This window comes from Micromys minutus (assembly GCF_963924665.1).
Source record: "Micromys minutus genome assembly, chromosome: 10".
Lineage (NCBI taxonomy): Eukaryota > Metazoa > Chordata > Mammalia > Rodentia > Muridae > Micromys > Micromys minutus.
The window spans coordinates 22,438,414-22,448,129 of NC_137979.1; positions in this window are offsets into that span (position 1 = coordinate 22,438,414).

Here is a 9,716-nt window from a genome sequence, read left to right on the forward strand (position 1 = left end):
CTAGTCAGGTTTACAGAGTGAATCTCCTATACTCAGAACTACAGAGCTACTGAGAGAAAATCCTTTCTAAAAAAAAAAAAAAGCAGTCAACCAACGAACCAGCCAAACTTAAGCAAGCTGAGATGAGAAAGGAAGCAAATAAAACATTTAAAAATAAACTTAAAAATAAAATAAAAACTAAGGTACACAGGTCCTGATAACAAAACCCAGGGTTGACCTAGGTTGATCTCTGACCTCCATATACAAGCACACACAGAGACACAGAGAGGCTGAGGTGGGGGGCGGCAGACAGGGAAGGGGGATGGGGAGAGAAAGGGGGAGAAAAAGAGGAAGGGAGATGGGGGAGGGGGACAGAGAGACAGAGAGAAAGATTAGACTCAAAAGTATAAGAATGAAATCCATCAAACCTTTAAAAAAAATCAAGTACTGACAAAATATATTCATATAGTTTTATGCCAAAATGCCTTTAAAAATTTTTTTTTTTTTTTTTTTAAATAAAGTTGTAAGAAGAAAAAAAAAAAAAGAATGAAATCCAGCCTTGGTTAAAACAGTAAAGTATTATTGGTCACACTTTTTTTTTTTTTTTTTTTTTTTTTTTTTTTGTGAGAAACTAGGAAGAAGATTCATTTTGCCAAAACGGTTTGTAAATGATATTGTTCTGTTTAGTACTATGTTCGAAGAGGGAAGGAAAGGTTATGGTGCGGGAGGCCAGCCAGGTGTTACCAGAGATCTAATTTAGAAGTCAGTTACATTGGCTTGCCTCCCTGATCTTCCTGCTGTCCCTGCCATCCAGGGAGAAGGAAGCGATGAGGTTCCTAAGATACTCATCTGAGAGTGCACAAGAGGCTTTTTGTTGTATAACCTCGGAGGAATGTAACCTCTAACCACAAATTTGGGATGGCCAGAAAATTTGTAAAACATATTGATTGTGACAAATGGTCATGTGTCTAGTAAGACTACAAAATATGCTCGTTGGAGGCCGCCAGACTCGCCCACATAATCTGAAAAGAGTTTAGTGGTTTGGTGACAATTAGAGTATTACTTTATAATGAAGTATTTCCCAAGCAAAGGCAATTAAAGAATTGCTGGGAGACCTGGAGAGCCAGCCCTGAGGTTTTGAAGTAAGAACCACAACTAACCTTGTGGCCTACAGCTGCCCTTGTGACCACATCTCTGCCCCCACTTTTATGTTAGGAGAATTGTACTATTCACTAGGAATGTTAGAATGGGGTTTCAAATATAGGGGATACTGTAAAGTGACTCAGTACATGAGAGTTTCCAAGTATGAATAGCTAATAAAAATGATGTCAGGCTTGGAATGTAGTTCAGTAATAGGGGTGAGAACATAAGAGTTCCCAAAAGGTGAAGGTTGGAAGAGAACGTGGCCTCACCATCTCACTGGACTCACTTGCAACCCCCAGTTGCAGCTAGCAGTGGTGGTGCACCCCTTTAATCCCAGCACTTGGGAAGCAGAGGCAAGTGGATCTCTGTGAGTTGGAGGCCAGCCTGGTCTACAGAGTGAGTCAGCCAGAGCTACACAGAGAAACCCTGTCTTAAACAAATAGACAAAAACAAACAAACAAACAAACAAACAAATAAAATGAATTTGTAGACTAGTTTATCCACTGTCCTAGTAAGAAGTTCTCTTATTTTCTGAGCTAGTGTTTTGTTTTTCTCTCTCTTCAAATCTCTTACATCTCTCCATCATCCAAATGGTGCTTTAGTCCCCAGAGAAAGCAGACACAATCAATGGAGTCTGTTGAATGTTTTTCTTTCCACCAATACAACCCTTCCATTCATCTTCTGTATCTCATCGCCTCTCCCCTACTCGGCTGTGCCTGTAATCTCCCCTTTCATACTGTTCTGGATCATTCTAGTGGAATTAACACATCTCTTAATATATCTCACGACAAACCACAAACGAAACAAAAGCTTGCTTTGAGCCTGCGTCCTCTTCCACCTTCTGACTCTGTCCTCTTTCCCAGCAAGCTTGGCCATTCAGCTCTCGCACTCTACATCTCCAACTTTGCCTTAAACGATTTCAATTGAGCTCTTGTTTCGCTGTCCAATCAAGGTCACTAATGACCTACATCTTGCCAAAGCCAAGGTTTGTTTGTTTTGTTAGTGTTTTACTGAACTTCTTAGCATTCGAGACTGCTGAGTGCTTGGTCAATCCTGAAACAAGTTTGTAGGATCTCGGGGGTTCACAGAAGCCCACACGCAGGCATGCACGCGCGCGCGCGTGCACACACACACACACACACACACACACACACACACACACACACTCCTTTCTCTCCTCTTTTTCATCTACTTGCCCTCCTGAGAACTCTATCCAATCACTTCTCTCTGTTATTCATATTCTGTCTAGATGATTTATGATCCATTATTGTTTGTTTCTATGCATTTTATCCTATTTATTTTCAACTTATTTTGAAGAATTTCAACCTTACCCTCAAGCTGGAAGAACAGTAACATTGAACAATTCCTATGCACTCCAGTAAAGCTCACCAATCGCTAATATCTCCCCAAGATTTGTGCATCTATACATTTCCCTTTCTCCATCCCTCCTCATCCTGTATGCTGAATTTTAGCTTGTATATTCCAAAACTTGAGTAAAAAGATTTTCCTGAATATGACACTAATCTAAGAAATTAAGAGAATAAGGTCGGGGAACAGTAGTGTGTGTGCTTAGCATGCAGGTGCCCAAGGTGATAACAAGGAGAACGGAATGAAAGAAAATAAAAGAATTAGTAACATTTAATATCCAGTTTATGTTAAAACATTTCAGTCTCTAAACTGGGTGTAATGGTGCACACCTTTAATCTTCATACTCAGAAGGCAGAGGCAGGGGACTCTCTATGAGTTTGAAACCAGCCTGGTCTACATAGTGAGTTCCAGGACAGCAGGGCTATGTAGAGTGGCCCTGTCTCAGCAAAGCAAAGCAAAACAAAAACAAAAGCCACAAAATTCTATTTTCCAAAATAGTTTGCTATATAGTAAGTATATAATTATTTATTAAATATATATTCAACATATATTTATATATATTCTGAATAAACCAAGCATTCAACAGTCTCAAATACTAAGAAGTTCTGTAAGACACCAACAAAACAAACCTTGGCTTTGGCAAGATGTAGGTCATTAGTGACTTTGATTGACTAGAGAAGCAAGAGCTCATTTGAGATAGTTTAAGGCAAAGTGCTGACATATACATATACACATACACATACATATACATATTTATATCATATACATATATATCATATACATACACATGCACATACACATATCTGTGTGTGTATTTTTTTTTCCTTTAGGGTTGGAAAGATGGTTCATGGGTGAAAATGCTTGCCATATAACCCTGATGAGTTTGAGTCTCAGATTCTCTCCCTTTCTCTCTCTGTCTCTGTCTCTGTCTCTGTCTGTCTGTCTGTCTCTCTCTCTCTCTCTCTCACACACACACACACACACATGCGCACACACAAATGATAATGCTGCTATTGTTAGAGGTTGTCTTAGTCACTGTTCTATTGCTGTGAAGAAACACCATGACCACAGCAACTCTTGAAAGCATTTAGTTGAGGCTATCTTACAGTTTCAGAAATTTAGTCTATTATCATGGTGGGGAGCATGGCAGCATGCAGCCCACATGGTGCTGAAGAAGTAGTTGAGAGTTTTACATCCAGATTCAAAAGGAAGGAAGGAAAGGAGAGAGAGAGAGAGAGAGAGAGAGAGAGAGAGTCAGAGAGAGAGAGAGAGAGACTGGGCATGACTTGGACATTTAAAACCTCAAAACCTGCCCCTCAGTGACACACTTCCTCTAATAAGGCCATATTTACTCCCAGAAAGTCACACCTCCTAATCCTTCTCAAGTAGTTCCACTCCCTGGTGACTAAAGCATTCAAATACATGAGCCTATGGGGGCCTGTTCTTATTCAAACTATCACATGCTACTCCCTAACCCCTATAGGCTTGTAGTCACACCATAATGTAAAAATGCAGCTCAGTCCAACACTTCTAAAGTTCCCATAATCTATCACAGTCTTAACATTGTTTAAAAGTTCAAAGTTTAAATTTTCTTCTGCATCTGATTACAGGGGAAAAACCAACTTCAGCTTAAAACTTTTTCCCCCTTTAAACCCAAGATTCAACTAAGATTTTAAATAACAAGATTCAACTAAGGACCATTGTACTTGGTCCCTATCCTTTTACTGTAGACTAAAAACCCATGCTCTCCTCACCACCACTCCTACATAGTGAACCTTTGCTTTTCTTTTGCAACATTGTCCTTTTTGAAGAGTCTGCTTGTGGCTATTTGAATGAGAATGGCTCCCATAGTCTCACATATTTGAATACTTGGTTCCCAGTGGTGGAACTGCTTGGGAAAGATTTGGAGGTATGGCTTTGTGGGCGAGTCACTTGGAGCTATTGTCCCTGCCTGCCCTTGGGGTTGGGGGTGAGTTGGTGCAGAGTCAACTACACAGACTCCAGGAGCAGGTGAGAAACAACTCACAACAAGCTCATCTGTGCACTGCTGCAAGCTCCTTTAATACCTTCCACCCATGCCTCCATTGGTTCCAAGAAAATATTTATTCTAAATAGCAGATCCTGATAGGCTGGCATTATTTGCACCAACAATCCTTGCTGTCTCAGACAGACTTCAATTAGGTCCTCCTGCAGAAATGCTGGTGTCATAGGCAGTCCTCAGTTAGGTCCTCCTGAAGGAGATGCTTCTGCAGCTGTATGGCCCCCAGCATTTACATAGAGGCAGCCTTGTTGTCCCTGCTACATATCTACCCTTTTGTTTTTAGATTTTGACAGCCTAGTGGGAGTCAGGGTGCCATTGCCTCGACATTGTTGACCCCAGTATACTGGACTGTGCCTGTTTTAGGTTGTCATGTCTTCCAGGATCTTATCCATCATTGACTATTAACCCTCACAGAGATATCACTCTGGAGGCATGTCACACAAGGGGGAGATGAGGAACAGCCTACGTGGTGGTCTCACAGATCTCTGCCATCCATGCTTTGACCACTTCCTTCGGGGTGAGGGACAATCAGGATTTTCGAGAACCATCAACAACTAGAGGGTCACCTAATTTATGAAACACTGCCTGGAGATGTGCTGTACAAGACACTTAAACAAATAATTATTAGCATGATAATTCCTCTCATCAAATCATAAGTAGCTATCCACGAGGGGCCAAATAGCCTCTTAATGTTGTCCCACATTTCCCCCCAGAATCTGGCATCTAGGGAGAGTACAGATACCCTGGTTGCACTGAGGTTGGTTATGCTCTCCCTTAACAGCATAGCATAGGTAAGGAATTTGTCTGACCAAGTACCTTTAAGATATAGAGCCAACTGTTTTTGAGCTTTAGTGGTATTATGTACCTGGTAAGGGGCCAGGCAGATTGAGTAATACCTGGGGTCGCATACCAGGAGAGACATGTCCCTAACAAGGGCCAACTCTTTGGCAAACAAGTCATTCTATTGTTATAAAATGTGGATAATTTGATAAAGATGTTGATTTAGTACCTCCTGTGCCTGTAGTGCCTCCGCTGACTTAGAGACGACAGCATTTGTGGGGCACTGCCTGCACATTCTCCATTACAAGATGGCGCTGACATCCAGCTGGAGTTAGCAGTAAACAAGTCATGTGCGCACGCGCTGGGTAACTTTCCACTCCTTGAGCTCTGCCTCTCCTGTGGCGTCATAGGGCCTGATGAGTTTCAACCAATCAGGGGGCTCCACGTCCAAGGCGAGGACTGATTCCTATATAAGGGGACGAGCTAGATAGTTCGGGGTCTTCGTCTTCACTTGTTGCAAGCTTATGCTCTGCCTCTCGAGATGCATTAAAGCTTTACTGCAAAAGAATCCTACTCATGTGCCGCGTCGTTCTTGTTGGCGAGACGGTTGCGTGGGACAAGCATTGAGAGTCTCTGCCATAGTGGCTGTCTGAGCAACAGCAGCTGTTGTCACCCCTGCAATGCCTTCAATGATGGCTGCAGTGATGGCAGCCACAATACCAAAATCCCTCTTTCCCTGGTGTAGGGGTTGTGAGTCTGGGCCATCAGCGTAATGGCATAAAAGTGGGTGGTATCTGCCATAGGCATCCACATAGTGGCTGGTTCCCTCACCAGTGAGATTACAGGGATGGACAGACAGAAAAGACAAAGAAGACAGAAATGGGGTCCTCACTCACCTTTTCAGGACCTACAACATAAACACCAAGGGACCAACTCACCGGAGAAGCAACCCAAGGGGGCACAACAGCAACACCACAAGGAAGAAGAGCAGATCAGGTCGAACCTCGAGCACAGTCCTTACAACAGGCAAAAAAAAAAAAAAAAAAAAAAAAAAAAAAAAGAGCCTCTAGAAAAAGGAGATTCCCAAACAGCCACAAAACAAAGACGATGAAGTAGTCCGTCTACCACGTTGGGTGTCAGATGTTGTCTGTGCCCTGAACAGCTTGACCTTACCTGCTCTTGGGGGTTGGGGGCGAGTTGGTGCAGAGTCAACTATAGACTCAAGTAGCAGGTGAGAAACATCACAGCAATCTCATCTGAGCTGCTGCAAACTCCTTTAATACCCTCCATCCATGCCCCCTTGGTTCCAAGACACTATCTATTCTAAACAGCAGATCCTGATTGGTTGGTATTATTTACATCAACAATCCTTACTCTTTCAGGCAGTTCTCAGTTAGGTCCTCCTACAGGAGATGCTTTTACAGCTACACAGCTCCCAGTGTTTACAAAGGGACAGCTCTGCTGTTCCTTCTATAGAGAGCGAGGCTTTGAGGACTGAAAATGACTCTCCTAGTTAGTGTGGTGATACATGCTTTTAATCCCAGAATTCAGAAGGCAGAATTAGGTGGAGCTCTGAGTTCAAGGCTAGCCTGGTCTACATGGTGAGTGCAGACTGGCCAGTGCTACCCAGAAAAAGCAAAGCAAAACAAAGCAAAGCAAACCAAATCCCTGTCTTGAAAAACAAAAATAGCAAGACCCCTCTCTATTTCTCTGTCTCTGTCTCTCTGTCTGTCTGTGCGCATTTTCTTTCTAAGTAGCCTTGGTCATGATGTTTTAGCACAGCAACAGAAAATTAGCTCGTGCTGCTCCTGGAGGATCTGTGGACATCCAGAACCTTCGACCTGGGCGATTTTGTCCCCTGTGAAGTATGGCAATGCCTGAAGATGTTTCTCAGCTGTCACAGCTGGGAAAGTGGTACCTGCACCTGGTGGGAAGAGGCCAGAGATGCTGCTAAGCATTCTACAGAATGAAGGAGAATTCTACAAAGCATTACCCAGACATGACTCTTATATTGTAAGTTTACATTAAATGAGCTTTGGGAGATTTAATTCAATGGTAGAGCACTCGCCCTGGGTTTGGTCCTTAGTTCCAGCAAAAACAAAAACCAACCAACCAACCAACCAACAACAACAACAACAACAGCAAAACTCCCCAAAATCAAAACCACTAGTAGCAACATTTTAAAGATTTATTTATTTTATGTATCCTATCTGCATGTACATCTTCATGCTGTGCTAGAAAGAGGGCATCAGATCCCATTACAGATGGTTGTGAGCCACCATGTGGTTGCTGGGATTTGAACTCAGGACCTCTGGAAGAGCAGATAGTGCTCTTAACCACTGAGCCATCTCTCCAACCCATAATAGTAGTATTTAATGATTTCTCTTTGCTTAAAACAGTGAGAACTCAAAATGTATCTTATATTAGATCAGAAGCTCAGAGCCCTAAATCTGCCCTAATGCAAAGGGGGAAAAATGCAGGGACCATTGTTTTGGAACAAGCTAACAATTGAGATATCTGATCTTCCAAAAACCTCAGGACTCCAGAGACATGAGCAGTATTTTCCAAATAGACTAGTTTCAGTTGGCATGACAACCAAATTCCCTCTCAAAAATCCTTACATAAAAGAAGAAATATGAGGTGACCTAACGAGTCTGCAAGTCCTCTGTTGTCTCACTAACCTGACTCCACCTTACAAAAATTGGTTTTGTGCTGAGGGACCACAGCCTAATGCTATCCCCTTTTAACTAGTCCTATAGTATAGATCTTGAAACTACACAGAACCTGTGAGGGACAGCAGTTATTCGAGGGGACAGGAGAAATCTGAATCGCACCCCTCCCCCCAAACCCTCCCCATATTAAGTCTGAAACCGGCTGCACAGACTTGCCCCAGTTTCATCTGTCTGGCAGCTACCACTCCTACGGTTCTTTCTTTATTTGAACTGGCTCAGAGCTCACCAATATGAATGGTCCTACCCCCAGGACATGTAGGGGATGAGCAGCATTTGTTTGCTTTACATTAGTCTATCCGGTATGGACTTGAAAAGCTGATGGAGGAGATGTCTCCAGAGGGATTTGATACTCTCTGATTTACATTTGGGGTTCTAGAAGGACACATGCCCATTGGTGCATGTGCCTAAAAACACCTGAGGTAGCCTCAGCATGTCCCTTCTGGCTGACCCTGGGACTTTTCACTTGGTGGAAATGAAGTTCGAGGCCAAGCTGTGTATAGTGTTGAAGTGTTGGAAATGTGGCCCTTAGTCAAGACATTAGACTTGTTGGCTCAAGGTTAAGGATATCATGACTCAATTATTAGTTGAATATTAAGTTATTTGAGTGGGCATATCACCAAGTTAGTCTAGGAGACTCACTGAACAGCAAAAAGAAATGGACCTTTACTAGGAATAGGATAGGGAAATTTGATTTCCAGAGTTTCCATGTTTTATTATTTAAAATAGTTGCCACACAGTATAGTAGTAAAGGCCTTTATTTGCAATGCTTGGGTGGCAGAGGCAGGGAAAACTTGTGAGTTTGAAGGCAGCCTGGTTTACAGAGTTACAAAATGCCAGAACAGTCATGAATACACAGAGAAACCCTGTCTCAAAAACAAACAAACAAATAAGTAAATAAAATAAAATATGATATACACACACACCCACACAAAACCAAAAACATAAGGTACACCCAAGAGGCAAAAAAGTCGATGAAAGGTGTGTTTAAGGAATTGGACTTGGATTGGAGACATGGCTCAGCGGTTAAGAGTGCTGACTACTCTTCCTGAGGTCCTGAGTTCAAATCCCAGCAACCACATGGTGGCTCACAACCATCTGTAATGGAATCTGATGCCCTCTTCTGGTGTGTCTGAAGACAGAGACAGTATACTCACATACTTGAAATAAATAAATAAATTAAGAACAAAGAAATATTTGCTTGGAAATGGGCTTTTTTTTTTTTTTTTAAAGGACAGGGTCTCCTGTAGCCCAGACTTGCCTTAAATTTACTATGTAGCTGAAATTGCCCTTGAACTCCTGATTCTCCTGCATTCAGCTTCCAAGTGCTGGCACTGAAGGTAGCTACTATCATATCTGCGATTACCACTGTGTTCCATCACACCTGGCTCTCTTAAGCATTTAAACCAGCCGTTAGAAGTATGGCCAATGGGGCTGGAGAGAAGGTTTATTCCAGCAGTTCCCAGCCTGTGGGTTTTGACTGCTATGTGGGGATTGAATGACCCTTTCACAGGGGTACCTAGGACCATGAGAAACACGCAGGTATTTACAATTCATAACAGTATCAACATTACAGCTATGAAACAGCAATGAAAATAATTTTACGGTTGGGGTCGCCATAACAAGAGGAACTGTATTAAAGGGTCACAACATTAGGAAGGTTGTGAACCTCGCTG